The sequence below is a fragment of the Tursiops truncatus genome, chromosome 18 (genome assembly GCF_011762595.2).
Source record: "Tursiops truncatus isolate mTurTru1 chromosome 18, mTurTru1.mat.Y, whole genome shotgun sequence".
NCBI classification, from domain to species: domain Eukaryota; kingdom Metazoa; phylum Chordata; class Mammalia; order Artiodactyla; family Delphinidae; genus Tursiops; species Tursiops truncatus.
Window position 1 is genome coordinate 18,045,766 of NC_047051.1, and position 16,655 is coordinate 18,062,420.

The 16,655-nt window shown below is 36.9% G+C and overlaps 2 protein-coding genes across 17 annotated transcripts in view; one reads left to right on the plus strand and one right to left on the minus strand.

Moving 5' to 3' along the window:
• The window catches only part of SETDB2 (SET domain bifurcated histone lysine methyltransferase 2), an 80,937-nt gene extending 77,717 nt beyond the window's left edge, over nucleotides 1–3,220 (minus strand). For 3 of the 9 annotated variants that reach the window (XM_073795159.1, XM_073795157.1, XM_073795158.1), the window contains exon 1: nucleotides 2,602–3,203. The gene's annotated coding sequence lies outside the window, so the exon portion shown is untranslated. Of the gene's footprint in view, nucleotides 1–472; nucleotides 616–2,601 lie in introns of all 9 variants that reach the window. The other 6 variants (XM_073795155.1, XM_073795160.1, XM_019936597.3 and 3 more) reach the window with 6 other exon arrangements.
• A 79-nt stretch (nucleotides 3,221–3,299) lies between these two features.
• CAB39L (calcium binding protein 39 like) overlaps nucleotides 3,300–16,655 on the plus strand; it is a 100,310-nt gene continuing 86,954 nt past the window's right edge. For 7 of the 8 annotated variants that reach the window (XM_033843698.2, XM_033843697.2, XM_019936603.3 and 4 more), the window contains exon 1: nucleotides 3,335–3,411. The gene's annotated coding sequence lies outside the window, so the exon portion shown is untranslated. Of the gene's footprint in view, nucleotides 3,412–16,655 lie in introns of all 8 variants that reach the window. The other variant, XM_073795177.1, reaches the window with a different exon arrangement.

Sequence of the window (16,655 nt, forward strand, 5' to 3'; positions counted from 1 at the left end):
TATAGAAGAATTTTACAAAACTTTCAAGGAATGGATAATTTCCATAGTATACAAACTGTTCAAGAGCAGAAAAAATATGGGCGGCTACTCAACATTTTTTTGAGGTTACTGTAACCTTGACGCATAAGAAAAGAAACTCAAGGCCAAACGCACTTCTTGGTATAGAAGCAAATATAGTAAGTAAAAACATGCAGCAGTAGAGTAAAAGTATGTTACCAAAGTATGGTTTATACCAGGAATACCCAAAAAGTTTAGCATTGTAAAGTTACTCAATGTAAATTTCTACATTAACAGATAAATAGAGGAAAACTATCATCTTAAATACAGAAAGACACACAAAAGAATTTCAATAAAAGTCAACAACTATTCTGGGGTGGGCCGGGGGCCGTGGGGGGGGGGCGGTGGGGAAGACAAGGACTCTTGCAAACTAGGAATAAAAGAGAATTTCTTTAACCCGATAAAGACTACCTACCAAAACAAAGAAGTAAATATCATATTCAATGAGGAAACATCAGAAGCATTTTCGTTACAGTCAGGCACCAGATGGGGACACTTGCCACCAATGGAAGTTTGGTACTGGAAGTCTTAGAGAAATACAGTAAAATAAAAAGAGACCTAAAGATTGTAAAGAAGAGAAAAATCTATCTGTAGAATAAATAATTGAAAACTAACAAACTTAAAATTTTAACTTAAAGTTAAAAGCCAACCAAAGAGTTGGGAGAAAATGTCTGTAACATTTTTTAACAATGGTAACAAAAAGTGGACAGAGCCACAGACTCTAAAGAAATTTTTAAAAACTATACAGGATACACAGTAACCAGGACGCAAAAAGAACTCCTCAAATCATTAGGAAAAAGATAATTCAATAGAAAAATGGGCAATTTAAAAAAAGAAATTACAGAAACATATATATTACAGGTCAATAAACATATGAATAGATACTGCAGTTTTACTGGTAATCAGAGAATGAAAAAAATTTTTAAATGAGTATAATTTTCATCCATCAGATGGACAAAAAGTACAAAGATAGTATCTCATGTTGATCTAGATTGTAGGGAAATTGAACTGTCATACTTTGTAGGATGTGTAAATTAGTAGAAGTATTTTGGAGGCAAATTTGGCAATGCCTATTAAAAATGTTCATAACTTAAAACCAAGCAATTCCACTTTTAGGTATATATTCTTGAGAAACAGCACATGTGCACAGCAAAACAAATAAAAGGATATCCCTGCAGCACTGTTTGAAAGGTGAAAAACTGAACAACCTAATGTCCATCAAGAGGAGAATGGTAAATAAAATGCGCTACATAGTACATATCAAACAAAATATAATTTAACATGAAAATGAGACAAAGATAAATATTTTACATTAACAGAACAATTCAGTCATACATTGGAACACTATCGAGCAGGTGAAAGAAACGAGCTGTAAATAACATAACAAGCTATAAAATAACACGTTTACACTGCAAAAACACTGTCAAGTGAATAAAATTACAAAATTATATAGTATGATACCACTTCGATTTTTAAGAATTACAAATGCATATATGCACCTACAGAGAATATGTAAGTGTAAAAAAGGACTTGAAGGCTCTGCATCAAAGTCTTGAGTGTGGAATGGGAGAAGGGGGTAGGTAATGGATTGTGGATTGTGCTCTGTATCTGTAAGGTTCTAATTTCATAAAAGGAGAATGTAAAAATGCACTAATTTAAAAATTAAGTATATAACTTTCAAAAAGGGACTGTCCATTTTAAAGCCTTCTGGAGCATATTGCCAAACTGCCTTCCAGAAATGTTCTACCAATTTATACTTCCACCTGTAGCATATAAGCACACTAATAGCTTCGTTTTAAAGAAAGCTCTCACCAGTGTTGTTCATACCTTCTGAAAATTTAAAAGTAACTGAACTTACAAAATTAAAACATGTTTACTGAAGAAAATTTGCAAAATATAGTAAAGCACAAAGAAAATTTAAATCACTCATAATCTCATCATCCAGAGACAACCAGTGTTATTTGAGAGTGTAACAGGATTTTAAAATTTGCTCATATTTTTCCCGTTCTTTTTCATTTTGGCAGAAAAATAGTCTGTTTCGCTTCATTTTATGGTTCCTTTTCGTTTTTACAAATAGGCTCTTAGGAAACTGTGACCATTTTCTGTTATGTTTTAATTGTGATGACAGTAATGAACATTTATTGCATATAAAACATGTGACAGGCAGGCTTCTAAATACTTCACGTGTTCGTATTAATGTGCCTAACAATCATGTGGGATAAATTAGCATGCCCGTTTTTCTCACAAGGAAGCTAAAGCCGCCACACTGTAAGTGGCAGAGAGCAACTAAGGAACCAAGCAGTCTGATTTTTGAGCCCGTTTTTTGATTATTTCAATCTACCGCCTCATTAATACATGCAGAGCTCACTGCAGGTTTCCACGTGCCGAAGAGCACAATTACGTACTGTTCCTTATTTAACTACCTGTTGGGGATAATTTCTTATTGGATTGTGGTTAACGAGAGTCAGGAGCTCTTAGGATCTGACCTCAAGTCCGTGATCTTGGGTAGATGATTTTACTTATTTAGGGTTTGTGTGGTCTTACCTGTGAAATGGGTCAGTGGTTAAACCATCAAATTCTGCTTCTGGATTTTGGACTGCAGTCCACTCCCCGCAGCCCTTTTTACAGCCTCAGGTTCCCCAGCTGCTTAGGAATCACCTCACATGAAGATGTGCACCGGGTGACAAGAGACTGGAATGCGGGCTGAGAACTCAGAGCGCCCGCAGTCCCTTCTCCAGCCCGGGACTGCACGTGGGTGAAAGAAGGGAGGTGACAAGGGCTGGGATCCACGCGGCCGAGAGCTCCGCCGCGTTCCCGGGTGCTGGGCCGAAAGAGCCGTCGGGAGGGCCAACCACGACCGTGCCTCGGTTACACCGGCTCGACTGCGGTTTCCACGCCTCCCGCTCCGTTGGCGAGGCTGGGTTCCCCCGCGGGTCGGACTCCTCTCCCACTGCACGCCACCGAGACCCCACGGACCCAGGTACCCTCTGGCCGGGAAGTACTTCACCATTTACTAGACCTCACCTCAACAAAAACAGTCCCGCCTCGCTTCAGCAGGGACGGAGGACCGCCCAAACCCTAACGGCCAGGCCTAACGCGAACCCAAAATGCGAGGAGTCGGACACTGAAGGTTCCCACCACCTGGCCCGGAGCCCATTGGCTGCACACCCACTGGGTCCACGCCTCAGAACTTCCGCGCGCGTACCGTCGGCAACGCGGGAGCGCCGGAGCGCGCCGTCTCCCGATTGGCTGTCAGAACTCTCGGGTTGTCTCGCGCTCTCTGGCTGGACCAATGGGGATATCCGCAGTCGAGAGGACGGCATCGCTGGAGTGGTGGCTCAGCTCTTTCCTCTGGTAGGTGGTTGGAGCCATCTTGGGTGTGTCTGGGACGGGGCTGCTTGGCGGTTGAAAGCGTACTTAGCAGCTCAAGATGTAGAGGTGTTCCGAGGGAGCAGTGGAGGAGAGGAAGGGCCTGAGGAAACAGACCTGGCGCCTTCTTACTTCCCTGAAAGGGAAAGGTTTTCCTGGTCTGAGTCTCAGCCCTGGCTAGGAAGAGCGATAAATGGTGGCGGTGATGGGGAGCGCAGGCTTTGGTTGGTTGGTTATTGTCGGGGCTTGGCGAGGACTCTGATGCCTTAACAGTGATACCTTGGGTTCCAGGGAACTATTCCAATAATCTTTGTCTCGAAAAGATTCTGACCATCAACCCTCTTTACTGACAAAGGAGGTTGGCTGATGGACTGCCTGATTCAGAAAGGAACAAGGCTGGTAATGGAAGGGGACAGGGGGAGATACCTCACGACTGTCCTCAGATTCGAAAGAGACGTCTTCATTTTCTGTCGTTTGCAAGGGAGTGACTGCTAAAGTGTTTGCCCTACTCGGTAGTTAACCTCTGACTAAGGCCCTCTTTTGGTAGTAGTGAGCGTCAGGTTCTGCGTTAGGGCAGTTTTATTCATTAAGTGTACAGCCAGCATTCCTGCAGTGGTCTTTTTTTAAAAGCAAGAAAGTAGTTGATCTTTGCAGAAACAGTGGAAATGAAGGAAGAATTTTGTCAAATTTTGGTTTTCCTTGTTACAATCTGCTAAAGATTTAGGAATCTCCGGGTTTGCCTTGGCATCCTTGGTTGCTTCGTCATGGGTAGGGAGAGGTTTTTGTAAGAAAAAGCATCTTAACTTCTCAGCTCTTTGGGGATGGGAGGAGGGAGACAGGAATTACCTCCTTTTCCTCCTTATTTTAAAAAATCGAAGTAGAATGCACGCATGGTCATTCATTTGAGGGGAAATTTTATCGGATCTGAAAACCTAGCTAAAAGGTTAATATTTTGTGATTAACTTCAGCAGTTTTGACACTCATGAGAAGAAAGCAAAGACACTTATTGCCTTGAGTTTAGTTTTCATTTATCCAAGGTTAACTGGTAACCCAACTCAAAAGTACCATGGCAGGAATACCAAAGAGAACAGCAGTAAAATAATAATTGAAAATTAATTTTCTTTTACAATTTTACTTTTTATTCATGAGTCTTAAAAACTTAAGTTGCAAGAGTTCAGTATCAGTAATTTAGTGGTGAGTTGATCGCTAGGTACTATGTACATAAGGAATGTTGGTGTCTGCGGAGAGTTTTGGAACCAACCCTGGGCGGATTTCCAGGGAGGACTGTATAGGCTATCAAAGTAAAGTTGGTGAGAATTCCCTGGCGGTCCAGTGGTTAGGACTCTGTGCTTCCACTGCAGGGGGCACGGGTTCAGTCCCTGTTTGGGGAACTAAGATCCCGCAAGCTGTGCAGTGCAGCCAAAAAAAAAAGTAAGCGATTGGTGGCTAACAAACAGCGATAACACAAAGGAGCTGCTCAGTAAATGTTTGCAAAAACTTTTGGATAGCGTTCACATATCATAGTTACTGGCATACATTCAAAAGTGTAATTGTTGATTGAATACATTTAAAACATACAGTAATTGGGAGGTATGGATATATACATTTTTTTAGCCTAACTGAAACATAATTTTTTAACCTGCTTTCTGGAAAACTTGACCTTCAATTTGTTTGAACTAAATTTATTTGTTGCTTCCACTTTATACATGTGAGTAATAATGAGGACAGGTTCATAAATCTTTTGTGAGGTCTGTTTATGAGATCCTACTATAAGGAAATTTAGATAATGAAAATGAACCCTCAAGTAATAATGCTGTAGTTGCATTTTTTCTTGAAAGCGTACAATCTCAGTAAATGATACCAAACATTAGTGCCTTCGATCTCTTCTGCTGAAGAAAATTTATTGCTTTTCTATTTTCTTTTTTTGTTTTATTTTATTTTTTTATACAGCAGGTTCTTATTAGTTATCCATTTTATACATTTAGTGTATATATATCAATCCCAAACTATTTTCTTTTTAACACAACTTAAAGTCAAAATACTACATTTACTATATTGCGTAAATATGTTCTGTATGTAATTTTAAAATAACAAATTAGGTAACTGTCTTCAGATTTTTCTTTGAAGAATACAGTTCTCTAGATTTCATAATATATAATCTGAAGATCTGTAGAAATTTTTTAAAATATCACTTTTGCATGAACAATGTTAAGTAACTAAGTAAAAGTCATTTAACTTAGATTGATATGTTAGAGATTATTTTTTTTTGCAATCTCATATATACAAATTTAGATTTTTTCCCCATTATCAAGTGACGCACCGTTTAATTATAAAAGAAAAAATTTGATGATACCTTTTAAATGAATATGTTTTGTGACAGAATGTTTATTAGAATCTCTTTATCTAATAGAGCATAAAAAAGTCAATAAAAACTGCTCTCAGAACCTGTTTGGAATTCTTGTGTTTGGTACTTAAAAAATTCAAAAGATTTTATGAGTGAAGGTTTTAGAGTGATTATAAGCACTTCTTTTTTATTATTATTAAAGTATAGTTGACTTATTATATTATTTTCAGGTGTAAACCACAGTAATTCAATATTTTTATAGATTACACATCATACGAAGTTATTATAAAATATTGACTGTATTTGTTATTGAACCAAACTTGAGTCTGGTCACCTGCCATGCAGCAAAGCCTATTTATTGACACTGGGTATGGTGAAGGAAAGTACACCATTTATTGTAGGGCCCAGGAAGGAGTATGGGCAGCTCATGCTCAAAAGACCCAAACTCCTGGATGGTTTTCAGGGGATCAGTTTTAAAAGCAACATTTGGGGATGAGAGCTGCAAGATTCATGACTTTCTTCTGATTGCTTGGTGGTGAGGTAGCAGGATGACATTTCAGGAATCTCAATCATCAATCTTCTGGTTCCAACCAGTCTGGGGTCTAGTGCTTGAGAATGTAGTCACTGTCCTCCACCTGGGTGAGTGGGGGGCCTTAGTTCCTGACAAAGATATCTGTCAGATTGTTATATATATCCCTTGAGGAGGAACTAGGATTCTGCTTTATTGCCAAATTACTGCCATTATTTTTCTTGTTTAACTGCTTTTCCTTTGTTTCTGCATTCTCTCATTTCCCTAATTAGTAACTGCCTGTGCCTGCTCTTTGGAACTCAGGGAAAGCCTGGAAGACTAGAGACATTTTTTACAAACAAAAAATGGGGGAAATGGAGGGGCTTTTGTACACAGGAGGACCCCCCCCCAGGACCTGTTTGATTTCAGTACCCCCTTTAGTTTGATATTCTTCTATCTTGAGAGGAACAGGTGTGGGACAAGAAATGGAATAAAGTTTTGGATAGAGAGGTTAATAATAAACTCAGCAGAGGAACTCAGTTTTAGGGGGACTCAGTTGCATATTCCCTGTGCTGTATATTACATTCTTGTAACTTTTTAATTTTATACCTAGTAGCTTGTACCTCTTAATCCCCTTCACCTACTTTGCCCCTTCCCCTACGCCCCTCCCCTTTGGTAGCCACTAGTTTGTTCTTTGTATCTTTGAGTCTGTTTCTGCTTTGTTATATTTGTTCCTTTGTTTTATTTTTTAGATTCCACATATAAGTAACAATACAAGCACCTCTTTATTTAAAAAAAAAATTAAAATGTGATAGGTTTTCCCCTCGTACTAAATTGCATATAATAATCATTCCTCTTTTTAAATTTATTTTTGAAGTACCAGAAATACCTTGCTGGGCCTCGTAAATAATTTTGACCATACAAATGTCACTTTGGGGGAACATTTTGAGATTTTCAGAAATATTTCTATATTCCTCCTTAATTTGGTGTGTTTCACCATTATTTTTCTGGTATTCAACCAATAAGGTCCATTATGGGAATAAATTAAATGATGTGACTAAAAATAAAAAATGACTTAAAACTATATAAAGATCATCCTACTGCATAGCACAGGGAACTATAGTCAATATCCTGAGATAAACTGTAATGGAAAAGAATATAATAAATGTATATATGTATAACTGAATCACTTTGTGGTACTGTAGAAATTAACCGAACATTGTAAATCAACTATACTTCATTTTTATTTTTTAAGATGATTTATTATTTATTTATTTAATTTATTTTTGGCTGCATTGGGTCTTAGTTGCGGTACACGGGATCTTCTTTGAGGTATGCGGGATCTTTCCTTGCAGTGTGCAGGCTTCTTTCTAGTTGTAGCACGCAGGCTCCAGGGCATGTGGTCTCTGTAGTTTGCGGCACGTGGGCTTAGTTGCCCCACAGCCTGTGGGATCTTAGTTCCCTGACCAGTGATTGAACCTGCATCCCCTGCATTGTAAGATGGATTCTTTACCACTGGACCACCAGGGAAGTCCCTATACTTCAATTTAAAAAAAAAAGAAAAACAAAAAAAACCTATATAAAGATCAAAATGACTACTGGTTTCCTATCTTGATTAATGGGATAAGCATCTTCTGAGTGGCTCAGATGTAAAACTTCAAATTCTTACCTCTCCTTTTGCCCAATTGTATAATCTGTAGCTTTAGCCTCCAAAATGGCTTTCTTCATTTTCTGCTCTCACTGCCACTGCCCTAATTTAGGCCTTCCTTTTCTTTTTCTTAACAACATTTTATATGCCATTGTATGATTGACAAAGCCCATACTCCTTAACTTGAAATTTGTATTAGTTAAGATACAGGTTTGGCTTCTGTGATGGAGAAACTGAAAAATAATTGTGGTCTAAAATAATATTTTTTTAATAAAATAAAAAATTTATTTCTTTCCTGTGTAAAAGTATGAGCTGACCAGGTAGCTTTGCTAGAAAAAGTTGTCAGGGGCCCAAGCTCTTTCTAACCTGTTGCTCTGCTATCCTCATACAGCTCCATCTTGTGGACCAAGATGGCTGCTTCACTTCCTGCCATTATATGCCACAGGCTTTTAACTTAAAGGCTAAAATATATGGGGGCGGGGAGTGGGCAGAATATTTGCAAGTGGTAGTAGGAGTAGGATTTTATTTTCAACCTTGGGTTTTAGAAAGTTATTTTTAATATCTTTACAAAATAAAGTAACAATTTCAACATTTCTGTTATGATTTCATGAACTTTTGATGATTCTGTTAGGTTCATTCAGTTACATTTGGGAGAAGTAAGGTGGGTTGCTGTGACCCTCAAATATTGTGCTCATGGCCTATCACTTGCAGACCTAGGGACTGGTACTTTCCTTTTCTCTGTGTGTAAAAATGATTTACATTGTCCAAAATTACTTTCTTTTGAAAGTAATCAATGCCTAGCTCAACTTCCTCTTAAAGTATAAATAGGTTTCATTCAATCACAGTCTCTTCTAATCATGCTGTATTCAAATTGTGCATTTTATACAATGGTACTTGCTTCTTACAAGCTTGTGAGAAACAAAATAACTCCCTGGAAGGCAAGACTACTTCCTGAGTCTGATGAACACATGTTTGTATGTAGTTGATATTCGATAAATGTTTGTTCATTTGAAGTATATTTCATTTTTCAAATAGAATAAAGAATTGAGTGGGGAGGTCAAAGGTAGGCCTATATTGCTTTACATGTGAAGTGTGGTCTATACTTTTGGCGAGTGTATTCATTTCTTACAAATCAACATATAAAAACATCAGTACCCGACAGAAAATGAGCAAAGGACATGGACTCATGGTGACAAAAGTACAAGTACAAACGGCTTCCATGAAAAGTATTTAACTTGTAATTAAAGAAATAAATACTTAAAGCAATTTGTTGGAATGCATCAGAGACATAAATATGTATACTCTTTGACCCTTTCTAGGAAGCTTCTGTGAAAATGGAGATGGAGTCAAAACTTTTTGATCACAATGTAATTTTGTACTTGTGAAAAATTGGAAATAAAAATTACCTAATGGTGGAAGAATGGTTTTATAAATTACGGCACACCCATCACAATAGGCTATATTTCAACCTTTTAAAAGGATTGTTTTCAAAGGGTATTTAGTGATACAGGCTATTTAATGACATAGAAAAATGATCATTATTTTTGTTACATGAGAAAAGTATAGAATAGTAATTGAGGAAATGCAGTGAGATTCCACTATACAACCTCTTAGAATGGCAAAAAACAAAAGAAAAAGAAGAGAACACAGTGATGGCAAGGATACAAAGCAACAGGACTCAAATCTTGCCAGTGGGACTGCAAATACTGTAGCCATTTGGAAGACTGACAGTTTCTTATAAAATCCAACATACCTTTATTATATGACCTAGCAATCCCACTCCTAGATTGAAATTTTCCAGCAAGATATGAGAGCTCCATTAGCTTCTCTCTCTTGCCAGCATTTGGAATTATCAGTTTTTTTTTTAATTTTAGCCATTATAATGAGATATGAAGTGACATCTTATTATGATTTTAATTTGCATTTCCCCCACAACTGCTGTATGCTTTTCTTATGAAAAGTGAAATGAAAACCTGTAGTCTCCCCTCTGCAAATATTTATAGCAGTTGTATTTGTAATCACCAAAAACTGGAAACAACCCAGATATCTCAACTGGGGAATGGATTTTTAAAAACCGAAGTATGTCCGTACAATGTGACACAGGAACGAACCTCTTAGTCTAGGATAACATATAAGTATATTGGAAAAGGGACTATGAGATAATTACATACTAAGTTATCATAAGAAAAAAAACCAAATGAGCCATGGAGCATTGCATCATATAATCAAAACACACCAGAAAAAAAGTGGCCAAAGAGCAGATGAAAATGGTAATTAAATATTTCAAAATAAAGCAAAGAGAAATTAAGGGAAAGATGAAACCTTTGAAGGAACCACACAAATCAGAAATAAAAGGAGCTCAGAGATGAGGTGAATAAGCTATATAGAAGGATGTGAAATGAGAGCTGGCAGAACTCCAGAAAGAATTAGAAAAAAGGATATTTCTAATGATGATTAAATTAGAAAAAACACAAGAGTGAATATACATCATAGAAAGCACAATAAGAGAAATAAAGAGTAGATAAGAGAAAATTGAAGAAAATCAAACAGATAAAGTTTTTTTAAAAGGGGCCAAAAGAAAGTGACAAGACAGGGACTTCCCTGGTGGTCCAGTGGTTAAGACTCCACACTCCCAATGCAGAGGGCCTGGGTTCGATCCCTGGTCAGGGAGCTAGATCTTGCATGCCTCAACTAAAGATCCCGCATGGCACAACAAAGATCCCATGAAGATCCAATGTGCTGTGCCTAAGAGCTGGCGCAGCCAAATAAATAAATAAATATTTTTTTAAAGAAAAGAAAGTGACAAGACAAAGAGAGCCAAAATAAGTGTATTAGGAATGTATTTGGTTTTGTTAAACCAAAGCATAGAGGTGATGATTATGTAACATTAACAAGTATATTGTGAATATACTTAATGCCACTGGATTGTATACTTAAAAATGGTACGTTTTATATTGTTTATTTTGTTGTTTATTTTACCATGATAAAAAAATTGTAAACCAATGCAGTGGAACAGAACAACTATTAGAACTATAATTCAGGAAAACTTTAAAGAAGGTTTAAGTCTATATACATTGAAAGACACACTGTGCATCTGGGGAATTCAACCCAGACCAGTCAGTTAACACAGAAGGATTCTTGTAGAACTGTTGGATTTTAAAAATAAAGAAAAAAAATCTTTCTGCACCCATGGAAAAAAGACCAAGTAAACCTGGAAAGAAAATTAGACTGGATTAGATTTTTTTAATATAAAAATTTATTTATTTTTATTTATTTATTATTTTTGGCTGTGTTGGGTCTTCATTGCTGTGCGCAGGCTTTCTCTAGTTGCAGTGAACGGGGGCTACTCTTCGTTGTGGTGTGCGGGCTTCTCATTGTGGTGGCTTCTCTTGTTGCGGAGCAGAGGCTCTAAGTGCACAGGCTTCAGTAGACGCAGCACATGGACTCAGTAGTTGTGGCTTACGGGCTTAGTTGCTCCGCGGCATGTGGGATCTTCCTGGACCCGGGCTCAAACCTGTGTCCCCTGCATTGGCAGGCAGATTCTTAACCACTGCGCCACCAGGGAAGCCCTGGATTAGATTTTTTTAGCAGCAACATTTCATGCCAGATAATAACAAAGCAACATTTTTTAAATATTCAAGGAAATAAATATTCCATATCTCACCAAATTATACTTCAAGAATTCAGGCCATTAACAAGCATATATGAACATGAAACAACTCAAAGAATATTGTTCCTATGAATCTTTCTTGAAGAATATACTAGAGAACAAATTTCAGACAACCAGGAAATGACTGGAGAATCTTTGACATGAGGTCAGGTGGTAAGCACTGAGTATATCTTGTGTAGCACTAAGATTGTAAGATGGGAATAATTGTGGTAGAATGGTATGTAAATGTTGTATAATCTGATGATGTAGAAATAGCATAGCCCACAGAAAAAGGGAGGGGGGAAGGGGAGTATAAGTGAAAAGTAGAATTAAGTGGTTGTTTGCCTCATAGGAATTAGCTGTAAGGAAAAGGATAGCACTTGAAGCTGACTGATGGACATAAAATACTATAAATAAGTATGTATACTTAGATGTGTAAGATAAAACGCTAATAAAAGTAATACCCGTGATCAAAACTAGATGGTGGGGGAGAAGAGGAAGTTACTAATTTTGTTACTGCTAATTGCAGGGAACAGTATCTTAAAAAGAGGGGAGGGGAATGAAGAGTATTGTATAAAGATATTACTATAGAGTTAACCCCAATAACAAAAACTTTCCTAAATAACAGTATCTTAAAAAGAGGGGAGGGGAATGAAGAGTATTGTATAAAAATATTACTATAGAGTTAACCCCAATAACAAAAACTTTCCTAAATACTAAAAGAAATACCTACCCTAAAAAGAGCAAAGAGAACTATGTAATGATATGCACACATTTTCTATATGTATTTATTTTCTATACGTACTTATCTGTACACACACACAAAATGAATAGAACATGAATCATTATCACAACACTAAATATATCAGGTGTATTAATAAATGTATATGGGCTCAACTTAATGATCGCTGTATGCAAAAGATACAGTTGTAAAAAGTATGAATAATAAAAGGAGTTCATAAGAAATGAAGGATAATTTTAAAATAACAATAATAGAGGGAAGAGTGAAAACATATCAGAAAAATGCAAATTTTAAAAAAAGCAAGGTTCATCATCTTGGTATCAGACAAGCAGAGTTTAGTTCAAAAAGCATTAAGATGAAGGATACTATAAAATAGCCCATATAAAGCTAACGGTTATATTTACAATGAAGATTTTTTAAAATATCTATTTACCAAATGACACATCAATAGTTTTCATAAAGTAAAAACTACTAGATGTAAAAAGGAATAGAAACCTGCTAATAATAGACGACTTTAACACACCTCTCTCAAAATGTCAGGTTAAGTGGACCAAGAAAATTAGTCATTATTATACATAATCAGTAAGGTAGATCTTACAGATTTGTATCAAAGTCTGAATCCATTAATAGAGAATATGTCTTCTCAAATGCACATAGGACAGTTATAAAAATCTATTATGTATTAGACCACAAAGAATATATCAGTTCCAAAATATAAAAAGTCAAAATTTTGACCACATGTAATAAGACTAGAAAATAATTTAAAAATTTTAAAATTAAACCTGGGTCAAGTTTTCTGTAGGATGGTGGCAACTGTCTAAATCCAAATCTCTCCATACATCCTTTTAAAAAACCATACAGGGCTTCCCCGCTGGTGCGGTGGTTAAGAATCCACCTGCCAATGCTGGGGACACGGGTTCGAGCCCTGGTCCAGGAAGATCCCACATGCCGAGGAGCAACTAAGACCATGTGCCACAACCACTGAGCCTGCGCCCTAGAGCCTGTGAGCCACAACTACTGAAGCCCTTATGCCTAGAGCCCATGCTCTACAACAAGAGAAGCCACCGCAGTGAGAAGCCCACACACCGCAACGAAGAGTAGCCCCCACTTGCTGCAACTAGAGAAAGCGCACGCAGCAACGAAGACCCAATGCAGCCAAAAATAAATAAATTTATTTGAAAAAAAACCATACAGATCTGTAAGGAGAGCAAAGTATATCACCACCACCCTTGCCTAACTAATTTCAAATTATGGTTATGTAGGCAGATAAACTGAAATGAGCAGACTCAGCTCTGGACCCCATGCTGAGGTGACAAGTGAGGTTGAGACTTCAGAACAGAGAAAAAGGAAGCAGGAACTGGCGTCAGTAGAATGCAAGTAAAATAACTCCAAAAAGAGAAAACCCCACCCTAAGGAGGGAAATACTAAGGTTTAAGACTCCTTAGACAAAAGGGACTTGAAAGTACACAGGATCAAAGAGACCATCTCAGAAAGGTATTGCTTCTGGCAACAGAATGACTTGGAAGGGTCACCATTTACCTGGAGGCTCGGTGGTAAAGAGAATGAAGAGGTAGTAGAAATTAAGGATCTTGGTGAAACAGAGTAGAAGATAGATGAACCCTTTTTCACCCAAAAAGGAGTTACTGATTTTTAAAAGTCTGTACTTTATTAAACCAACAGAAGGTGCTGTTGAACTAAAAAAATCCAGTATTTCTTCCAAATCCCTCACTCCTGTCTATGTACCGTTGTTAATTAGTTTAAGAAAATTGAAACCCTTCAAAATGAACAGAAAATGGCAGGCAACACCCATATAAGGTTACTATAAGTAGAAAAAATAAAATGAGAATCAAAATATTTCAGCTGATGGAAAGTCTCCCCCAAAGCTTACTCAACTAAAGAGCTAAAGAAAACTACCTGAATTAAGTACTCCTAACTGAAATACCCTTAAACAAGCATTTGCAGAGATAAAGTTTCAAATTCAGAACCCCAAGACAAAAAAAGAAGGGAAGAAATGGAAGGTGAATTTACTGAACTCAGGAAACAAAATGAAGACAAAAAATAATCATCTTTTAAAATGAAGCTGAAGTCCAAGATACCTAATGGAAAGAATATAAGGGGCATTGAGAAAAAATATGAAGACAGCCAAAAGAATGAAAATTAAATGAAGAAAGGTAAAAAGTCAGAAAATGATTTATATAGATTATATGTAAAATTAGAGTTCCTAAGAAGAAAAAAACAGTAGCTGAGGCAATATTTAAACTTAAATCCATGAAAACATTCTGGAAGTAACAGAAGATTTAAATCTATGTATTGAAAATGCTCCTTGTGTACTGGGAAAATTGATCCCAAGTAGTCAACACTAAGTCATGTCCTAATAAAACTATTGGACTTTGAAGATAATGAAAAGTACCTCTGGGCTTCCAGGCAGAAAGAAGAGTTTAGCAACAAACTTCTCAATGGCAACATACAAAGCAAAATAGGCATGGAACAAATTTAAAGTCTATGAAATTGTAAGCCAAGGATTTTATAACTATGACTCAATCTCAGAAGAAAATTAAAACTATGATAAATTCCACTATATTAAAAAAATATTTACATGGTGAAAAATGCCATGAACAAAGTCAAATGACAAGTGACAAACTGGGAAGAAATATTTGAATATACAGCACAAAGAGCTCATTTCCTTAATGAAAATAACCTCCAAAAATCAAGGCAAATTACCATCAACCTGGTAGAAAAACAGGCCAAAGATATGAAAATAGATTTCATGGAAAAAAATGCAGATGACAAAACATATAAAAGATGTTCAACTTCAGTCATACAAAGAGAAATACAAATGAAACCTATTCTAAAAACCACAACTACACTAAAGCCTTTCTCACCAAAATCTGTAGTTATATAAAATATTCTATGGACTGTGGGGAAACAGGCACTTTGATGCATTTCTGGTGGGGATACAAAAGCACAAAGCCCAGGAGGGAATTAAGTAGTATCTGGCAGAATCACATATGCGTGTGTCTTTTGACCCAAACATAGGAATCTGTTCTAAGGACACACAGGCATAAAATATAAACTGGCATTTGTATCAATTTAGTCACAACAGAATTACTTGTATTAGCGAAAGATTGGAAATAACCAAAATGCCCATTAATAGGGAACTGATTAAAGTACATGCAACAATGGAATAATCTTCAGGTTGATGGTGTCCCTTCCAAGTTACCCTTTTCACTAGAAGGCATAAGGAGAATGTAGAAAGTCTCCATGTACCAATATCGGGTGATCTGCAGAATATATTACAAAGTGGAAAAAACAAAGACACTGAAGAGTAATCTATTAAATATGTAGAAGAAAGGAATGGGAAAGGTGCCAATGATAGAGTTCTCTAATTATAACTTGTTTACATGGTTTCAATCTTAGAATCATGTATGTTTACATATTCAAAAATTAAATTAAGTAAAAAGGTAGAAAGAGAAGAAAAATCTACAAAGGAAATAAATTTACATAACTATATAGAAGTTTGGTGACATAGCCACACAAGAAAAGCAACAATTTTAGTGACTTTAGAACATAGATTTTGGACTGTACATTGGCCCTCTGTATCTTCAGATTCTCCATCTGCAGAGTCAACCAACCATGGATCGAGAATATTCAGGGAAAAAAATTCCAGAAAGTCCCAAAAAGCAGAACTTGAATTTACCCCTTACTGGCAACTATATATCATGTACATTGTATTAGGTATTACAAGTAATCTAGAGATGATTTAAAGTATATGTGCAATGTGCATAGGATATATGCAAACCCTATGCCATTTTATATAAGGAACTTAAGCATCCGTGGATTTTGGTATCCATGGGGGGATGGAGCTGGAACCAATCCCCCATGGATAGCAAGGGATAACTGTATCTTCTTAGCGGGGTATATTCAGTAGTATAATTGTTGTATTGCTTTTTTTTTTATTTTTATTTTTTGCGGTACGCGGACCTCTCACTGTTGTGGCCTCTCCAGTTGCGGAGCACAGGCTCCGGACGCGCAGGCTCAGCAGCCATGGCTCACGGGCCTAAGACGCTCCGCGGCATGTGGGATCTTCCCAGACCCGGGCACGAACCCGTGTCCCCTGTGTCGGCAGGGGGACGCTCAACCACTGCACCACCAGGGAAGCCGATGTATTGCTATTTTTAAAGTATTTTATGTCTATTGTTGGGTAAAATAAGTGTTGCAAAATGTTAATTGTTGAACAAAACCACAGTAGTTTATCAGGGCTATGACTTAGAAAATTTAGTCTGGAAAGTCCTTTGATAGATTGAGCAAAGTGGAAATGAAGTACAAAATTACACAGAA